General features: G+C 41.5%; 1 protein-coding gene across 1 annotated transcript in view; it reads right to left on the bottom strand.

The window, feature by feature from the left end:
* EDAR (ectodysplasin A receptor) overlaps nucleotides 1–19,565 on the bottom strand; it is a 116,674-nt gene extending 97,109 nt beyond the window's left edge. Inside the window, exon 1 of the mRNA XM_060233762.1 lies at nucleotides 19,290–19,565. The gene's annotated coding sequence lies outside the window, so the exon portion shown is untranslated. The remainder of the gene's footprint in view (nucleotides 1–19,289) is intronic.
* Nucleotides 19,566–21,410: the final 1,845 nt, after the last annotated feature.

Raw genomic sequence — 21,410 nt, 5'->3', positions numbered from 1 at the left:
AACAATTACAGTAAGGAAGTGGCTCTAATTGTTTTTTTCTCACCATTGGGAGCAGTGTTCCTTTTGGGGTGCCCACAGATGGGTGCAGTCTTTTTGGGCCAGGGGGGTTTCATGCTGGGGAGTCCCCTGAAGCTACCCTGCATTTTTGGGGCTACTCCCTCAAACTCCCCTCTGGCCAGAGCCACTTTCCCCACAGCAATTATAGTGGAGGACGTGGCTAATTGGGCTTTCCCCATCATTGTTGGCAATGGGCCTTTCGGGGAGCCCAAAGACAGGGACCCCCTGGCCCAATCTTTTTGGGACTTGGGGTTTTTGTAGGGGAGAGTCCCCTGCGGGTTCCCGGCAGTTTGGGGGCTCTTCCTCAAACCCCTGCCCCCCAGTAGCCTCTAATTATGCCCTATGTTGCCATTGATTTCAATGGCCCATAGGGTATAATGGTAGAATAGGGGCACCCTCTTTGGGTGCCCCTGGAATGGGACCCCCGGGGATTTGTAGGGAAGAGTCCCCTGCAGGTCCCCTGCTAATTTGGGGGCTCTCCCTCAAACCCCCTCCCCTCCAGGCAGCTTCCAATATACCCTATTTTGCCATTGATTTCAATGGCCATAGGGTATAATGGGGCCGTATATTCGGAAATAGCTGCACATCTACCGTACATGCGGCTATTCCAATTACGGTAATAGGAAATACACAGTATTCCGTATTTTTTGGCCCCGTGTATTTCCGAATCCGTGTAATTCCGAATTTATTTTTTTCACACCCCTAAGCTCTAGCTGTGATGCTTCTAGGGAGATCTTCTCTTGGGCCTCACCTTGCTATGACAACAAATTGAAAAGGGATTGTGTGAATGTATCCTCAATCCTTTTAAAACTTTCCACATTAAAAGAAAAGCTGATTATGGTCTAACTAAGTGAATGTGGAAGGCCATGAATTGAAGGAACAGCGTAGGATCAGATCTTCCCTTTTAATATTGCTCTTTACAAGAATGTGCAAGTATTCAGCGAGACTCATAATAGTTCTGGTGCTGTTGCACATAAGGTAAAAAAAATTCAGCCACATCAAAGCATAAACCTCATTTCTATAAATAGAACTATGTGTTTAGAAGAGGGAAGGGGATTTAAGCAAGGAATTACAATCTGGTGTCAACAACTATTACTTGCTTCATTGTAATAGAACCAGGTAGCTTCAATACAATTCTCTCTAGCCTTTAGTGATCCAGGTTCCAGTATTTGTACGAAATGCTTATAATCTCATAAAATGCTTTGACCTTTCATTTCTATCTGTATCTGAGAGCTGTATCTAGAAACCCCTAGTTATCTCTTTCATATGTGATGATAGCTAGATAGGTGATGATATACCACCTTCTCTTTTTCCAAGTAAATGCCTGTATTGCAGATGAAAAAAAGAAGAAAATTGCTGGCAGGAAATGTTCGGTATGGGGGGGGACCACTTTTTTATTGCTATTGTGTTTTAATAGGAAACAGGCAGTATCCCTTTGAATGCTTCTGCCAGGACAATTAGCCTGTAAAAAATGTCCTGCCCCTTTAACAGAGGCTTAATAGGATGACATTTACCAGGTGATGTTATTTACCTCCATGCCATGCCAAGCTTTGACTGCCCATTTCCCCAGATCAAGCCTCTACTAATCGGAGAGGACATCTCCAGCATACTCAACAACCCTGTACACGAAGTACGTTCAATTTAAGGAAACTAAATGTGTAACTTATGGGGACTAAATTAAAAACCTTAAATGCCTTGGCATTGGATAATACTCCCTGTTTCAGTGGCACGGCTCTCAGTCCTGCCTAAAAAATGGCAGATGGCTAGTTCTAAAGAAAGCCTGTTCTATAAGGGTGCTAAAATTATAAGTTCTATAAGGGTGCTGCCCACTTGGATCTATCACATCTTACTGGTTAGCATTTATGGATGTAGATAAAGTAGTTCCTTTTCTTTCAAAATGATTTTACTGTCTTGCTTTAAGTATTTCTGGTTATTGGGGGGTTTTGCCCCGTTTTAGCTCTAACCTTTGCCTGTTTTCATAGTTCTGTATGAGTAGCTTGTATCTTGATTTACCAGTAGATGAACTTTTTACTAGCTGTTTGAAGATTTCAATCAGAAGATGAGGTTTTGTTTTTTTAAAAATACATTTTATTCTTAAACGTTCCCTGTGTTTGAGGCTCTTAGACATTTGCTCATTGGTGTTTTCATTCTTCATTTCGGCTATTGGTTCTTTCTAGCAAGAGACAGCATTCAACTAGAATAACCTTTACAGTGCTTTGAGAGAACTAAAGTGCTCCTGTAAGAGCCTAAAATAGGTTGAACTTTTGTTAATAGCAACTCTGGTTTATGGCATCCTGATTGCTCCATATCAGTTTGGTGCAGTTGTCTAATCTCTTGAGAAGAGTGAAGATGGAAAGTATATTACATTTCACCTAACTACATGTATATGCTTTAGTTAAAAAAAATAGTATAGCAGAGGCTACAAGTGTGAAATGCCTACCAGTAAGCTACTGGTTCAAATCTTATCTCAGTTTCAAATTCCCTGTTACCTTAGGCCGGCGTTTCCCAATTGCAGGGTTGGGACCCAGCACCGGGCCACACAGGGCTCAATGCCGGACCCTAGGACCTCCTGTCTCTGGGCCGCCCCCCCCACGCCTCCCCTCCGTGCCTCCCCCCCCCCCATGGCATCACGCCTCCCCAGCCTCCTTCTCCCTCCTTTCTCCACTGCTGGTAAATTTCAGGCTTTTAAAGCTCCCCCCCCCCCGCCGACCACCTCCTCAGCGAGGAAAACAGCACTGAGCTAACTCAGCGCTGGGGCAGGCTGCCAGCACTTCAAAAGGACCGTGTTTGGAACGAGCGCGTGGCTAATCCCTCCCCCACACTTCCTTCCCATCCAGGAAGTGTGGGGGAAGGATTAGCTGCGGGCACATTCCAGGCGCGGTCCCTTTGAAGTGCCAGCAGTCTGTCCCAGCACTGAGTTAGCTCAGCACCATTTTCCTCACCGAGGAGGTGGGGGGGGGGCCAGAGAACTGAAATTTACCAGGGGGAGAAGGAGGCGCTTGCGCAGGGAGAGTCAGCAGTTTTAAAGGTGAGTTGCTCCCATCCCGTTTTTTTTCTGTTTTTCTTTTCTTTTCCTTTCCTTTCTCTTTCTTTCTTCCTTTTGTCCCTCCTTTCTTTCACTCTTTCTCTTCCTTTTCCTTCCTTCCTATTTCCTTTCTCTTTCTTTTTTCCTCTACTTGTTTCCAACTCTTTCCCCCTCCCTCCCTTTCTTTCATTCATTCTTTCTTTCTGTCAGTCAGTCTTTTCTCATCTTCTCTCTCTCTCTTTGTCAGTCAGTCTTTCCCCCTGTCTTCCTCTCTCTCTCTCTCTTTCTGTCAGTCTTTTTGCTTGTCTGCTTCCTTCCTTCCCATTGCAAATCTGAGTAGACCTGGGGGGGGGGATACCCTGCCATTTCATGTTTTCCCAGCACTGCCATTTCATTTCATTTCTCTCTCTCTCTCTTTCTGTCAGACTTTTCCCTTGTCTCTCTCTTTCCTTTCTTGCCATTGCTAATCTGAGTAGACCTGGGGGAGGGGGAGAGATGCCCTGCCATTTCATGTTTTCTCAGCACTGCCATTTCATGTCTTTCTTTATCTTTCTTTTTTGCTCTTTTTTCTCTTTCTTTCTTTCTTTCTTTCTTTCTTTCTTTCTTTTTCTTTTGTCAGACTTTTCCCGTCTCTCCTTCCTTCCTTCCTTCCTTCCTTCCTTCCTTCCTTCCTTCCTTCCTTCCTTCCTTCCTTCCTTCCTTCCTTCCTTCCTTCCCATTGTTAATCTGAGTAGACGGGGGGTGGGGAGAAGCTTGAAATGCCCTGCTGTTTCATGTTTTCCCAGGATGAGAGCATTTCATATTTTTAGTTTTCTGCTGTGTGATCCTTGTGCTTTTTCTTGATTTTTTATTTTTAAAATTGCATTGCAAAATCCCACCATTATCCTACCTTTCCTAAACAAAATATTGTTTAGTTTTAGGCTTGTTTGTACATCATTTCCTGTCTCCTGGCTCCACCCCCAAAGTCAAATTTTAGTGGGCCACAAAGGAGAAGTGTAAAAATAACCGGGCCACGGTGGGGGGGGGGGGGAGTTTGGGAAACCCTGCCTTAGGCAACTGTCTTTCACCCACACACACACACAATCTACAGTATGGTAGACTATCACAGACTTTGTAAGCATTACAAGATAATTTATGTGAAGTATTTTGGACCAGCGTTATCAAATGGCAAGTACTGTTAGCACTGGAATGACTCCAAATGCCACAGGTCAGCGCTGGAGGTATAGAAAAACATTGATTCTTGTCTTCATGCGTGGTGAGATTGCAACATTATAAAGGAGTTTTGGAATGAGGTACAAAAAGGGATAAGAAAAATTATGGGGGGAGGGAGATATCGGTTTTACACTATTAATGTGTCTTTTGAGTCATAATACAATTACCTAAGAATCTCTGGTATTTAATAATGCATCTTTTAGCTGTGGCTAAAATGTTAATAACTAAGAATTGATAGCAGTGCACTCTTCCAAGCTTGGAAATTTCGTTGTGAAAAATATGATTTATAATGATTATGGACAAAATTTCAGAATGGAAACAAGACTATAACAAAAAGGATTGTGGACAAAAACTTTTTACTCAGCATTGGATTATGTTTGTTGATCTTTGGAACAAGGATTTTCCTACGGAATCTGTAAAGAAAAAAGTATTGAACTTGATGTAATGCTTTGTCTGGAAAGCTAGGGCAGTATGATATGATGATCAGGGCTGTTTTTGTAGAAAATCCCAGCAGGAACATATTTGCATATTAGGCCATACCCCCTGGTGCCTCCACTGTTTTGCACAGGGCTTTTTTGTAGAAAAAGCCCAGCCAAAACTTATTTGCATATTAGGCCATATCCCCTGATGCCAAGACAGCTGGAACTGTGTTCTTGCGCGTTTCTGCTCAAAAAACCTCCCTGATAATAATAATAGAAAGTCTCTATATAAATTGGTTGAGATAGAAGAAGTTTTGTGTAGCTGTAGATGTATGACTTTGTGTTTTGTATTGAATCTGCTGATTACATTTTTCTGGAATTTATATAAAGTAATCAAAAATATTAAAAACCACTGGAGAAAATCCAACCAACTCCAAGGAGAATTCCTCCAACATTTGTGGCTCTTCTTCCAACAAAAGAGTAAGTTAAGTTGGAGGAAGGATCCTTAAGCTAAAGGAAAGCTTCATACTTGCTCACTGATATGGCAGGATTTACCTCCCTATGGTGCAAACTGATTGGAATTCCTGTTCTGTACGGGTGAAGGATCTCCAGATTCCAACCTTTATGATTCAAAAACTCTGATAATCTAGCTTGGTCACTGGGACATGGTGCTTTCCATTGGTTCATCTGTGTTATCTAGTTCCAAGTGTTCAGATTCCCAGTGTCTAAATTTGATCCAGAATGAATGAGATAAAGATCAAACGTTGCATGATGATCAACACATCTAAGAACCAGTTACCTCTAATATACTGCTTTTCATCAGAACAGGTGTCTTTTAACCTTTACTGCATATGCCAAGAAAAATATAAGTTAAAATGAAAAACATCATTATATTATATATTGTGGAAGCAGTATAAAAATAGAAAACTTAATGCATTAATAATTGCTTACTTAAAAGGGCACAGAAACAATTGCTATAGAACAGTATTCAGATAAACTGTCAAGTAACTTATCAACATTGCAAATACAAATGAATTAAAACTTGGTAGTCATCTTTTTGCAGTAAAACGGTGGATTTGCCTGTGTTTGTCTGTGTATCAAGTAAAACAACAACTAGAATGTACAACCTGGATCCTTGGGATCATGCTACCAGTTGCAAACATTTCTTGATAAATGACTAACAAAAAAGATCAACATAACATGGTTTAGTTAAAAAAATAGTTTCTGCCTCCTTCAGTAAAACAGAGCTATCATTTACTGGGAATCAAAGTAATGGCTCTTAGACTGTTTAGGATAAGGATAATTCCCATGAAAGTAATGTCTTTCATGTCATCCTACCGTTTTTATTTATTAAAATATGTATACCCTGCTTGTAACTAAAACAATATACTAGGAATCTAACAAATAGTATATAATTAAAATATAACAACTTAAAATACAAAAGCCAAAAAATAAACACCAATAGAATTTACCATCAATAATAGCATAAATAATAATCAATTTAGACTTGAAAAACCAGAAATATAATGAACCAACAAAAACTAGGAATGGGGTACAAAAGGTTACTCAATGAGCTCTGGTTTGAATGTAAGACTGGAGTGTCATAAAAGGAAAGGCAAGAAGAATGTTCCAGGGGAAGCCCTTCATGGCAACTTCTGTGAAGGCCCTGTCTCTGGTGGCTACCAGTTAATCTCACAACATGTGGGAGAAGAGCCTCTAACGATGATTTTTTCATGGGAGTAGGTTCATACACAATGAACATATGAAGCTGCCTTATACTGAATCAGACCCTCGGTCCATCAAAGTCAGTATTGTCTACTCAGATTGGCAGCAGCTTTCCAGAGTCTCAAGCTGAGGCTCTCTAGGGTCTCAAGTTCTTTCACGTCTATTTGCCTGGACCCTTTATAGTTGGAGATGTCAGGGATTGAACCTGGGACCTTCTGCTTACCAAGCAGATGCTCTACCACTGAGCCACCATCCCTCTTCAAATCACCATCACTCCCCAAATGCTGTACCACTGAGCCACAATCCCTTAAACCTGGCGGTCCTAGCCTAAAGGAGAAAACCATCACTTTGTCTTGGGCCTGGAAAGTACTTGGCAGCCAATGAAGTTGACAAAGAATAGCTTAATGTGTGATTATGCATCTATTTCCATTTACTGCTGCTGCTACATTCTGAGTCAGTTGTAGATTCCAATCACGTCAAAGACAGCCCACAGAGGCTGCTTAATAATGATCCAATCTGGAGGAAACCAGTGCATGAATGGCTGCAGCTAGGTCATTCTTTTCTGAGAAAGAGCACAGCCAGTAAATCTGCCTAAACTGGAACATCTTTTTCCTGACCACCACCACCTGTGTATCCAGGTGTAGAAGCAGATCAAAGAACATGTACAACTAGCAAGCCTGAGGGGAAGTGCAAACCTATCTAGTACAGGCAGAACACTCATTTCTATGCCAAACACATTCCCAGTCAACAGGATCTCCATCTTGTATGGATTAAGTAGCCGTTTGCTAAAACCTTCATTCACCCTGTCACTGACCACTGATTCAAGACCTCTACCACCTCCCTAAAATCAGATGGCAATGAAAAAGAGCCAGATGCTATCACTGCTACCACAGTTCAGTTCTCCAGACTGTCTTCCAAGCTGAGGCCATGGAATGTCAGTTTTTAATTTGCATTTATCATATACTCTGAAACTGAATAAAACAAAAACTGAGGTGAACACAAGCTGCAGTGTTTAAAGCGCTTCCAAGCTATTGCATGCAAGGGCTCTGGATTCATAGCAGAGCTGTCCTGGTGCTGTGGAACATTCATGAACATTCCAATTGCTAAGGAATAAAACTGACATCTCAAAGGGGTTTACACTGGATTAGTGGGAGTGATGTGTGCTCCAGTAAGGTGTGAGTACGGAAAAGACTAGAAGAAGAGTTAGTTTTTATACTCTGCTTTTCTCTACCTTGAGGGGCCTCAAAACAAATTACAGAGGTACAGAAGGCCTTCCCTTCCTCTCCCCACAACAGGCCCCTTGTGAGGTGGGGGTGGGGGCTGAGAGAATTCTGAGTAAACTGTGACTGACCCAAGGACACCCAGCTGGCTTCGCGTGGAAAAGTGGGGAATCAAACCCAGTTCCCTAGATTAGTCTGCTGCTTTTAACCACTACACTATCCTGACACTCAGAGAAGGTATTACAAACACAAAATGGACCAAAAATGTGTGTGCATCTTACTAATGTTACTGTAAGCAATAAGTCATGTGCCATGGAAAATGAAATGCTCTGTCTTTTGTTTTGCTTTTCTTTACATTTGAACTCATACCTGGCATATCTTGGAACTATTAGACCCAATTACTAATTGTGATAATAGGTATAGGCAGATCTAATGATGAACGATGAACAAGTTATGAAAGTATGCCAGAAACTTCCCCCACTGCAGTCCAGGGCAAAGCACAAGGAATAATAATGCTTTCATAATTACTGATATATTTTGGATATTGAGTTGTACAAGTGGGCATCAGTGGATAACAGGAAGGCATCTAAAATACTTGTGGTTGTTAAGAAACCTAATAACTTCAAGACAGTCTGGAGAACAGATTAAGCTGTATATCATTAGAATATCATCTACAAAGGCAGGGAAACTGAAATTATGCATATAAACAAGATTATTCCAAGAAAGCATCATAAATCAAAACCAGCAACTATGCAAAAAATTGAGCCCCTGAGAGTAGTCAGGACACTGAAAATATATAAAAGATTAGACATCCTAGAATTTATGCCAAAATGGGGCTGGTGTCTTTTTTGGGAAAAAAAGAAGTGCTGTCTCTTCTAATAGACTCAACAGTATGCAGACTTGAATCTTGGCTTCTTTATATGTTTTTCTTTTTTCACAGTGTACTCCAAACGTGGTGGTTATTATGATACTGCATTCTTAATTCTAACAAGAAGAAAAAAAATTGGAATTTCTGTTGCTTGGAAACTATGGTTTTACTATAGAGTCAGATCTCAGAAGTTAAGCAGGTTTGGCCCTAGTTAGCACTTGAACGGGAGACCACCAAGTCCAGCATTGCTTTACCGAGGCAGGCAATGGCAAACCACCTCTGTTCATCTTTTACCCTGAAAACCCTGCAGGGTTGCGATGGTTTTAACATAGAATTTCTGGTGATTCCTAGAGCTGCCCTGGATGGGTTTTTATTCAAAATGATGCAGCGCTATGCACAACACTGTGGACCCTCCATTGCCCTGCTGACAACCTTCCTATCAGGTATTGTCCAGGAATACTAGGATGCGTACAGCCCACGGCATTAATACAATATTCACAGTAGAACTGAAACAAATGCAAACATGCAAAGTTAGGCAATTTTCTTCCTAATCAATGTGTTGAATCATTACTTATAATTATACTTTACAAAACAAGCTGCGGGTTTTGAGTGTGAACTTTTAGCTGAACATGAAAATGTTCATGCTTTAGACTTGTTGCCATCTTTTATTGTTTTGATACTGGTAAGTTTAAGATATAAAACATCGAAACCTGTCAGCTTGCATGTTGGCTGTCAAATGCTGTCGGATACTAAAAATAAAATTCTATATTGTTTATCAAACACTATCCAATAAATAAGCCCTCTACATGTTAGCAATGAAACTATTAAATACATGCATATCAGTAATCAAATAGCATTGAGTACCAGTGGCTTTCTGAAGAACCCTGAACTCTTTAGATACTTAATGGAAGTTCCTATATAGTTTCTGTATAGAACAGCTGGGCTATTCTTGCCCATCATACCCTCAGCAATGTGCAGCCACAGGAGGTTGTTTTGTTGTGCTTAGGATAGACTTTGAATCTACAGTGGGTGCTGATTAATGTTAAACATGAGAGCATGCAGTCATTGACACACAAAGTATTTCCTCAAGACAGAAATCATTACAGTCAAACAGAAAATACCACAGCATGTCAAATACTACCACATGAGAACCAGTTTGGTGTAGTGATTAAGTGCTTGGACTCTTATCTGGGAGAACCGGTTTGATTCCCTACTTCTCTGCTTGCAGCTGCTGGAATGGCCTTGAATCATCCATAGCTCTCACAGGAGTTGTCCTTGAAAGGGCAGCTGCTGTGAGAGCCCTCTCAGCCCCACCCACCTCACAGGGTGTCTGTTGTGTGGGGAGAAGATATAGGAGATTGTAAACCGCTCTGAGACTCTGATTCAGAGAGAAGGGTGGGGTATAAATCTGCATTCTTCTTCTTAAATGATCAAACAGTAAATCCTAAAATGAAATATCATTGGTTTATCAAATACAGACATCCAATAATCTGGACTTATTTTGAGAATCTAGGGAACATATAAAGAATATTCGACAACAAAATTTGCAAAGGAGAACATTGAGGACATTTTCATGAGAAGCAGATTCATTTTAGCTCCTTTCACTGGACTGATGCCCAGCATGGATAGGATGTGAAACTCTAGTTTGATAACCCTAGAGTTTTTTGTACTCCCAACTGACCACAAAAACAGGATATTTATCATTACTCTGGTGACCTGCTGTACATGGCTGGTAGATTGCATTCAGTGTTGGTGATCTCAAGTTGTACAGGCTTACGGGAACACTTTTGTGTAGATGATGGATGAAGGTGATACGGAGCCAGCTGTTTTCCATAGAACATTTACTTACTTAAATGATTGTCAGAAACAGGAAAAGGTGGTATTTAAAGCTAGAAATTTGCTCTGGAACTATGCCACTGGTATCAATGGCACCACTTTGAGATAAGTACTTCAAGAACTGAAAATAAAAAAACTGCAATTAAAATATTAAACTGCCTTCCATCTGGCCCATTCCATCTGGTCCAGATCTCTAGCAGGAGAATTGAGGTAAATGCCCTGGGCATTTAGAGAAATCAACAATAGCACACTCAGAAAGCAAGTATGCGCACCTGAACCTAAAGTTACATGAAAATGTTTGTAGAACACCTATAGCTTATCCCTTGTTCTCTTATTGCTTAATGTCTGCCCATCATATGAGTGAAGCCTCTCCATTAAATAGCATCATTGAAATACGATGAAATTAATGTTCTTTGGGATGAAGTTCATTCGCAAGTGCAAATTAAGCAATAATGAAATGTTGGGTATTCGTATGGGAAAGGGCGGAATATTAATCCGTTAAATAAATAAATCAAACCAGTGGAGACTATGCATGTAGGAATAAAATTAAACAGAGTATGAGTGTTAAAAATACACTCAGGTGTTATCTATCCCATGCTACCACAACAACAAAAGTTCATGACTAAGAACCTTAGCTGGATACGCTGAATGGAACCAGGACAAATAATTGCCACCAATAAAGGAAATCGGTGTGGATTCTCAGTTCATAGAAGATACAAGAGAACTCCAAACCTCTTGCTCATCTTTCTGTTGCTGACAAAAGATCCTTGCTCTGGGCTTCTGTTTTTTGTTCTCTGCATGTGGTGAATGCAGTGCTTGCTGCTGTGTATGAAAATGTGCATTTCTTGTGTCCCAAGGCATTTCTGCCTGTGGTTGCATCTGGTTCTCTATGACTGTTCATGCCTTTCTGTGAGCAGAGGATATGTTTTGAAGAGTAAGGTAAAACTAGCTTTTGTGATGGTCTCATTCTCCATTTACACTCTTGCAATGTCTTATTCTACTTGATAATTCTTATTTACAGCCAATAAATAGTTCATTATGATGTCAAGGCCAGCAGGTGACCTGGCTCAAGCAATGAATGAGATGTTGGGTATCCATCTTCAATTTGGCTGCATTCGCCCATTCATGGGGAAAAATTTTGATATCTTAGAAAACTCACTTATCAACTATGTTTAAATATACTATGATTTCAGATTCACGAAGATATAGGTCTTTTCTGTAGCATGTAGTGCCTTATCTTAACTTTGGTGGGTATACCAGATTGTCTTGAGATGCATGGCCTGACTACATTTATGCATGCTCTGATTACATCCAGATTGGACTATTGCAATTTTCTCTTCTTGGAGTTACTTTTGAACAATGTGTGTAAACTTGAATTAGTACAAAAAGCTACAGTGACATTACTGGCTATCACAAGCCATGAAGAACATACCTCACTAGCATTGAAAGTCTCACTGGTTACCTACTCACTTCCAACAGAGGTTGAATTGCTGCTTATCATCTTTAAGCCCCTACATGTTTTAGGACCTCTTACTTTTATGAGAGCCAGCCTGCTAGTTAAGGTCATCTGCAGTGGTGCATCACAGTGTTCCCCCTTTCCCAGAGATGAGCTAGGTGGCTACCAGCAAGAGGTCTTTTCTACAGTGGTAACTCGTGTATTGAACTCTTTCCACATAGCTGCTTGTCTGATGCCTAGCCTCTGTAGCTCTATATGCCAAGAGAAAACCGCAGTGAGTGATTGGTTTAAGTTACTTTATTGGTTGCTGTTGGTAATGTGCTGTGATCCACTGTAGGTGGTAACAGTTGATTATTTTATTGTGATTGATTCTGGTTTTAGTCATTTGTACACCACCTTATAAATATTAAGTAAGAGTATTTATGTGACAATAGAAATCCTTTGTATCAGAAAATTAAATAAGAATCTCTAGCTCTATTCTTTCACTGTTGCTGCCATTACCCCCTGTGGCAGCGCTTTACAATCAGTGCTTTTTAAAAAAGAAAAAACCCAGCAGGAACTGATTGGCATATGAGGCCATACCACCTGGCCTGGGAGCACATCGCTGCCACATGGCGGGTTGGGCAAGCCAGAGCCCTGACCAGCCCAGGTGGAGCTCTGCTTCTGTGGGCTCCGGCAGAAAAAAAGATCTGCATACAATTATGTGTGTGTTCAGTGCCATCAAGTCACTTCTGAGTTATGGTGCCCCTATGAATTAATGACCTCCAGAACATCCTACTGTTAACAGCTTTGCTCAGGTCTTGCAAACTGAGGGCCATGGCTTCCTTTATAGAGTCAATCCATCTCATGTTGGGTTTTCCTGCTGCTTTCGACTTTTCCTAGCATTACTGTCTTTTCCAGTGACTCTTGTGATCTTATAATGTGACCAAAGGATGACAGCCTCAGTTTAGTCATTTTACAATTATACATACTTACGGTATATACTTTCTTGATTTGATGGATAGAGGGCAACAGCTGTTGTTGCATTTCTGGTAGAGGCTATTGAACCAACATGGTTTGAGGCCCTCTTGTGAGTAGGTACAAATAGCCGAAGGATTGTGCTGTTAGGCTCATTGATTTCACAGGAAGAGCAAGTGGGTGTTTCTTCAGAGCTGCATCAATTTAAAGAAGGTCAGACTTTGGCACAGAGAATCTAATTTGAAGCCAAAAAGACTGCCGCCAGAGGTAGTTTTATCTCTTTTGCTTAGTGTTTTTGCCTGTGTATTCAGAGCTGGGGAAAAATGTGTCTTGGGGGAATAATTATAAACCCTAACATTTAATAATTATTTTCTCCTTGGTGGTGTTCTTAAATGAAGTATTTCAGAATTTCTCAGCCAAGGAAGATTAAAATAAATACTCCTGATCTTAGTCATTTAGCTGACTTCCTTTTGCCATTTGAGCCAATTAACTTCTCCATTTTCATGAGCTCACACAGTTGGCCGTTTAAAATGTCATTGTCTCTGTAGCATTTATGTGCTTACAATTTAGCTCATCATTACAATAGGAGTAAAAACAGTGTGGAATCCTGTTATACCTAGTTAGGGTTGCCAGCACAAGTTTGGCAGCCACTGAGAGACTCACCAGTCAGCAGCCCTTTTTTGGCAAGGAAGTGACCTCACCAGTGGGCCAAAGATGTTACTTCTTATGTAACTGGAAGTGGTGTCATCACATAACTGGACACATTCTAGCATTTGACCAAAACTTTATGGTTAGCACTGGTTAGTCCCTTTGCCCCCAATTTTCCCCCCAACCCAAACAAGTGGCTGTGAGAATGACTAATAGGAGGGCAGCATCCCTATATCGGTCCTGTTATATAGTAAATATTAAACAGTAAGCCTTGTAAATGTTCACAATTCTTGTAGATCAGACATATGCTTCCTAATTTGTCAATTTGTTTCAGATGCTATGTTGCAGGGGTGGCCAAATTGTGGCTCTTTCACACATATGATGTGGTTCTCAAAGCCCCCACCACCCCATCAACCAACTTGGAGGAGGCAGTTGTCTCTTGAAATCACTTCTCCAAGCCAAGCCAGCCAGTGGCTTGGAGAATGCGTTTTTAAATTAAAGTTGCTTTCTTTCCACCTCTCCCTCCCTCTTCCCCATCTATTTTCCTTCCTTTCTTCCTCTTTCAAACATCTGACATTCATGTCTTACGGCTCTCAAATATTCTATGTTAAACAAGTTTGGCCACGCGTGCTATATTGCAACACTAAAAATAAAAGTAGTAAAGCAGCAGTAAGAATAAGACTTAAATACATGGATTGACTATAGAGTCGGAATTCCCCTTTTACAAAACCAAGGAGAGAAATAAAAATGGAATGGAAAATCATAGAGGTGCTGGGAATATATATCTGTTCTGTGTGTCTTTTGCAATGTTCTAAAGTTCCAGTCATTATAGCGTTAACACTGTGCCTGATTCCCTATTGTCTGCATGCCCTTTTTGGCAAGGAAGTGACCTCACCAGTGGGCCAAAGATGTTACTTCTGGTGTAACTGGAAGTGGTGTCATCACATAACTGGACACATTCTAGCAGGAAGAAGACACTGACTACTGTCAATCAAGATCTAGAAGCGGGAAAACCTGTTTTGTCTGTTTGGTCAGTTAATCAGGTGACTTCCTTTGTTCAAGCAGAGAGGTCAAGAAGGAGGAAGTAGCCTCCATTAAGCACATGATCTAGTGTAAGCATGTAGATCTATAGTGTTTGTTATTTTCACCTCCCAGCAGGGCCGTAGCCAGGATTTTAAAAGCTGGGCTTTTTAAAAAGTCAGGGGGCACCCTTTCCCATCCACTGCAGGGTTTGCTGCTTCTCTGAAGCTTTCTGGGATAGGAGCAAAAGCTGGAGGCTCTGAAAGTGGCCAAGCCGAGGAGCCAGCTTAAAACTTTGGAGTCAAGAACTGCATCTCATGTGCAAGCAGGGGGGGGGGGGTTCCTTCCACCTCCCTCACCCCCACTTTGCAGCCAGTAGCCCCATGCCACGTGGCTTCCTCCGCCTCCCTGCTCTCTGCCTGCTGCTTTTGCTGCTGCAGGGCAGTGTGCCCTGCTCAGCTCTCCTGATTCCACTTGCCACTGATGATACTTTGCCATCTCAGCCATGGCAAAAAGGAAAAAAAAATGTAGACTGTGCCCTGAAGGGCTCCCAGGAGTCAGGGGGCATTGGCTGGAAGTCAGGGGGCAGTGCCCCCACAGGCCCCCCTGTGGCTACAGGCCTGCCTCCCAGTACCCTTTCCCTGTAGGGTTGCCAAGTCCAATTCAAGAAATATCTGGGGGCTTTGGGGGTGGAGCCAGGAGACTTCGGGGGTGGAGCCAGGAGATATTAGGGGTGGAGCCAAGATCAAGGCTATGACAAGCATAATTGAACTCCAAAGGGAGTTCTGGCCATCACATTTCAAGGGACAGCACACCTTTTCAATGCCTTCCTTCCATAGGAAATAATGAAGAATAGGGGCATCTTTTTGGGGGGCTCATAGAATTGGACCCCCTGGTCCAATCTTTTTGAAACTTGGGGGGTATTTTGGGGACAGGCACTAGATGCTATGCTGAAAATTTGGTGCCTCTACCCCAAAAAACAGGCCCCCCCAGAGCCCCAGATACCCGTGGATCAATTCGCCATGATTTTCTATGGGAATAAATCTCCATAGGGAATAATAGAGACATTTCCCTCCCCTCCCCCCGCTTTCTGACGACCCTGAAGCGGGGGGAGGGCCTCCAAACCGGGGGATCCCCTGCCCCCACCTGGGGATTGGCAACCCTATTTCCCTGTAGAAATAAATATGTTTTTGCTTTTTCATGTTAAATGCCTCTCAATGATTATTTGATCCAGTGATCCATTGCACTATTTGAGATAAAGAAATAGAATTTCAAACAGAAATCCCTAACAAGAGGAACCTATTTGTACAGCACATAGCATACTGTGGTTGCTTTTATAAATAAAGTAGTAGGGTGCTAATAGCATTAGTAGCTGCAATAAACCGAAACTGTATGCCACATCAGTATTAAGGAATCATTATAATTTAAGGAAAAACAATATATTATTTTTATGTGGGCTGAACAGGAAGGGCTTGTTCCTCTCACATTAGCTTCCTTGTGGGTTAAGATCCTAGCACAACCAAAATTAGGATAATGGCTGGTGAGGGAACTGAGCCCTTTTAACGTTTTGTCTCAGTTGACTTCATTGCGGAAAGTGAATGCTGCTTTTTGTCAAGGTCTGACCACTGTATCAGGGGTCAAGACAAAGCTTTCTTTTGTGTTACACTTGCTAATTACTCTAAGAATTGATTGATGCCTATAATGTGTGGCTGGTTTGATTGCTTCTGCAGCTGCTTCGTTTGCAGGCTATGCACTCCAACGTTTCACAGCCAAATATAGGAATTTGTTTGTAACATCCTCATGATTACCAATTGAATTCTCCCCCCCCCTCCATTACTGGGGGCTGTATTCTGTTGTATTAATGTATTCGGTTATAAGGCAGCATCCTACTTTTGAGTGGAGGATATTCTTTCAGCCTAAGCTGTTCTTTTTCAACTTTAGTGGGTCTTGGAGAAAGGCTCCTTAGGCTACTAGAACTTTGCTTACTGAACACAGGTCATAGCTTGTCTTATAGTGTTTTAAAAACTGAGAAAATGTTCAGTCTTTGGGTTTAAGCTGCCTTAGAAAAACATAATTGCCCTATAATATTTTATCATCAATTGAAAATTAACCTCACTAGCATGCAACACCTTAAAGGTTACGTGTCTGAATTTATTACATATATATGCATTAAAGATAACTAACTTTCAGAGACCCTGAAAAAGAAAGCTGAACCTTAACAATGTAAATAACTCTCACAAACTTTTAATGAAGCATCCCTTAAAGACAAAAATGGGAACAGTTATTTATCTGGGAGGGAAGGAGGCAGAGTAGATAGCCTGATCTCATCAGATCTCATAAGCTAAGAAGGGTCGGTACTCAAATGGGAGACCACCACGGAAGACTCTACAGACGAATACAATAGCAAACCATCTTTGCTTCTTCTCGCCTGCCTTGGAAACATCTTGCAGCTTGTAGGAAAAGGAAAGGTCCCCTGTGCAAGCATCAGTCATTTCCGACTCTGGGGTGATGTTGCTTTCACAATGTTTTCACAGCAGACTTTTTACGGGGTGGTTTGCCATTGCCTTCCCCAGTCTTTTACACTCCCCCCCCCCCCACAGCAAGCTGGGTACTCATTTTACCGACTTCAGAACGATGGAAGACTGAGTCAACCTTGGGCCAGCTACATGAATCTAGCTTCCGCCAGAATTGAAATTAGGTCGTGAGCAGAGAGTTCAGACCACAGCACTGCTTTACCACTCTGTGCCACAGGGCCGCTGCAGCTTGAGACACACACACACAGTTATCTGGGACAGGGACCAGAAAACAGAGACTGTCCTTAGTAAATAAAGGTGGTTGGAACTTGGAGCTTATCACCTTCCTGTGATTATGCCTTCGTTTCTGCATGCAATCTTGGTTGTGTTGTTGACTTCAGTAGAAGTAAGACTGGGTTGGAAGAGTGGGGGGAAGCATTGTTCATACCCTATTTTTCTTCCCAATGGGGACCTGACATGGCTTACAATATCACACACCCCTTTTCCATTTTATTCTTCTCGCAACTGTATGAGCTAAGTGAAACTGAGAGAGAGTAACTGGCCAAAAGTCACCCAATGAACTGGGGAATTTTAACCCAGGGCTTGCAGATCCTACTCTAGCACTTCATGCCTGACCATTACTTTACAGATCATGTGAGACTATGTTCCTTTGAGCATTTCCAGCCAACTCTGCAGCATGTAGAATTGCCCTGTCACTCCACATACTGAAAACCAGTTGTATAATAGGGTACAAATGGAGGAAAGAAATGTCAATTATATTGTCAGGGGATGTATCCAGGAACTGATTCCAGGACCTGAGCTCCACTCTACTCAGGTATCTCACATATTCCATCACAGTTTGATTCTCATAATCAGGATGTCGTTATAAGTTTAAACACAAACAGCTTGTTCTTTCTTCATCCTCTCACAGATTCATCCGCAGCATCTTGTGGTTGCTGGTTTGCACTATTCTTGCACAGTTCAAACCAAACCTGATTATTACCAACTTAACCTACTTCCATCTGCCTAATCTACCCTTTAAGACCTTCCTCCAAGAAGCGCAGAACAATGTATGTATTTCACCCCTCTTCCAGTTAAGGATTTGATCTATGATCCTTCATAGTTGCACAGGTAATCATTTTAGTTTCATTTCATTTACAGTCTATGTGAAGTTGGAAAGGAAAGGTCCCCTGTGCAAGCACCAGTCGTTTTCGACTCTGGGGTAACGTTGCTTTCACAATGTTTTCACGGCAGACTTTTTACGGGGTGGTTTGCAATTGCCTTCCCCAGTCATTTACACTTTCCCTCCAGCAAGCTGGGTACTCATTTTACCGACCTCGGAAGGATGGAAGGCTGAGTCAATCTTGAGCCGGCTACCTGAAAACCCAGCTTCCACCGAGGATCGTGAGCAGAGCTTAGGACTGCAGTACTGCAGCTTTAACACTTCGCCATGGGGCTCTTCATTGTGGTTACTCCAGTCTAAAATCAGTGGGTTAGACTATCGTAACTCTACATAGGAATGCACTGCAAATGTCCCTGCCTACATAATTGTAAAAATAGCATTCCACTTACTTGCACTCAAGAATATCCCCCTCATACCTTCCCACTGTCCACTAACTAGGCTAAACACAACATTCAAAAGTCTAGTAGAATGTGATTGTTGTCTCTATAGTACTCAGATTCCCTGTGGCTTTTGCCTAGCAAGATTGAGGAAGCTTTCTGCTGGAAACAAAACCATGCATGCTCTAAAACTTGTATTTACAGGTACGTAATTCCCCACATTCAATCAACCTCATCCCAGCGGGTGATGAACTGCCTTGAAATAATATTCTTTGTTCTAGGCAGCAGACAAGGTAGTGTAAGTGGTAGACTTTGGTAGCTGCATTCTGTGTAGCCCAAATAGCAAAACTACAATTTCACCACGCAAACAGTTCATCCTCCAAAGATGCCAAAAACATCTAAATTCGTTTACACATTGTTGCAAATGTCTATTCCAGAAAAATACCCCTAGTTTGTTTGATAACCCTTCCATGCTTAATGGCATGGTTGTTGCAAAGAAACATGAGGAAGCCTTTTACTTTCCCCCCAAATGCTTCATCTGAGAATTGCACATGCTTGTTTTGGATGAACATGGGGGGGGGGGGGGGTTAGAGAGAAAAGTGGAACATGTTGCTTTTAACACCAACATCATCTCCAATACGGTGTTTTCTCAGACAAATATATGAAAAATTAAATGAGATATATTATAAATGCTGTCTCACTAATGTGCCACAACATTACCATAACTTTCCCAAAACAAATGTCTTATGTTTAAAAAAACCCCAAAACCTTACCTTGTGCAGAATTAAATATTAAAGCCGATATCCAGCCAGGTAATCAGTACGTCAGTACAATGTAAGCAATATCCAGTTGCAAACACAACAGCAGCGTGCTTCAGAGGTGCCAAGGATCATCAGATTCACAGATGCTGCTAGCCATTGGGAGGACGAGTTACCATGGATGTCTCCAGCCTCACTCCAAGTGAGGGTCAGCATGTACCTGTACTTTGCCAGTCCTACACTTACGTTGCAGTCTCAGAGGATTTCCTAGCAACTTTTTCCTGAGTTGCTTTCCTTCTAGTTTGAAAACTTCTGAAAACTAGAGAATGCATAAGGGGCTTCCCTTCCGTGGAAACTCACCTGCACCACCTAGAGGTGTACCACAGGACTAGAAAAGGCACCGGGATAGGTCATGTGTTCGTTTTCTTTTATGCCAGCTCATCCTATGAAACCAGTTCACTTTGCTCCACAAGTGCAATTTACTTTGATGTAACTTACCTCTTTTCTCTTCTTTGTTTCCTTGAAAACCAGCACAGAATGGTAAAGATGGTGGCTAAGCAGAAGAACCACTTTGTGTATATTAACAAAGGATACCAAAGCCATTGCAGATCCAGAACAAGGCTGAATACTCACATGCCCAAAAGTTGCTTTTCAGCCCTTTATAATGCTGGTATGCCCAAGAGGAAAACAGAAAGGCAGCTCAAAATACACATATTCTAGGTTTTCAGATTTATTGACAACCATGCAGGAAACAGTGACTTGCTATCACATTTTAGCCTCCCCAAACTTTGTAAAGCATGTGTGATTTCAATCTAAAGGAAATGTCACATGATTTATAAAGGAAATAGTATAATATCTAAAAATTTCTTGTCTTCTTATGTATTTATTTGTAGATGCATTTACATCAATATAGAGGCAGGCCACCTGTCTGAATGAGCCTAAAAAGACCAGGAAAACAAGGACAGGGAAGTGATGGGGAAAGGTCAGAGTGGTCCTTTCCGCTTTGTTTTCCAAACAAGTGGCATTTGGAATGGGCAGCTGGGAAGCCATCTCACATAGCTACTTCTTCTCTAGAAAATGGCTGGAGCCAGATTGCTCTTCCCTTCGCTGTGATATTCTTCCTGGAAGGGAGAAGGTGAAATCTCCTAGTGGCCAGAGTATTGTGAAATTGCCATACTTGAGCAAATAAAATCCAGAGCCCCTGTGCACAGTTTGGGATTTTTTAGGTGTTTTTTTTTAAAAAAAAATCAGATATGATTCTAAAGGACATCCCCATTTCAATGAGCTTTAAATAACATGTTGAATGAAGCTGGATTCTTTCTGATTAAACAGAGTGGCTTTTGACTTGGTGAAATATTCTGATACAACAAACATAATACAAATGGGATTTTCCTGAGTTTTCTTTAAAACAAGTATATCCTGAATGATAATAACATTTATGTAAACAACATAATTATGTATAATGTATGGGGAGGGATGGTGGCTCAGTGGAAGAGCATCTGCTTGGTAAGCAGAAGGTCCCAGGTTCAATCCCTGGCATCTCCAAAAAAGGGTCCAGGCAAATAGGTGTGAAAAACCTCAGCTTGAGACCCTGGAGAGCCGCTGCCAGTCTGAGTAGACAATACTGACTTTGATGGACCAAGGGTCTGATTCAGTATAAGGCAGCTTCATATGTTCATAAAAGATTTTTGGATGATATATTTTTAATCTGGAGAGGCTCAGAACAACTACTGGTTGAATTTAACAATCCATCAATCATGTACATGTAGTATTAATTGTGATAAAAAATTAATTGTGATAAAAATACCATTAATTTTCTGGGTGTGGTAGTGAAGAGAGTGGGCAATGTGATTGAGACTGACACTTACAGAAAACCAACTGATGTTAATTCCTTACTTGTCAGTGACAGTTTCCACCCCCAACATTTAAAGAAGAATCTACCATACTCTCAAATGCTGAGACTGAGAAGGAATTGCAGCCAATACTCTGATTGTGTTAAACAGGCTTCTTTATTGATGAGACAGTTTAGGGAGAGAGGTTACTCCTCCAGAATAGTTAAACAAGCTTATCACAAAGCAAAAAATACCTGCAGATCATCCTTATTGGCCCTTAAAACTAGACAAAGTCAAACTGAGC

The sequence above is a fragment of the Heteronotia binoei genome, chromosome 3 (assembly GCF_032191835.1).
Source record: "Heteronotia binoei isolate CCM8104 ecotype False Entrance Well chromosome 3, APGP_CSIRO_Hbin_v1, whole genome shotgun sequence".
Taxonomy (NCBI): domain Eukaryota; kingdom Metazoa; phylum Chordata; class Lepidosauria; order Squamata; family Gekkonidae; genus Heteronotia; species Heteronotia binoei.
The sequence above is the reverse complement of the archived record's forward strand: the minus strand, read 5'-3'. Positions and strand labels throughout refer to the sequence as shown.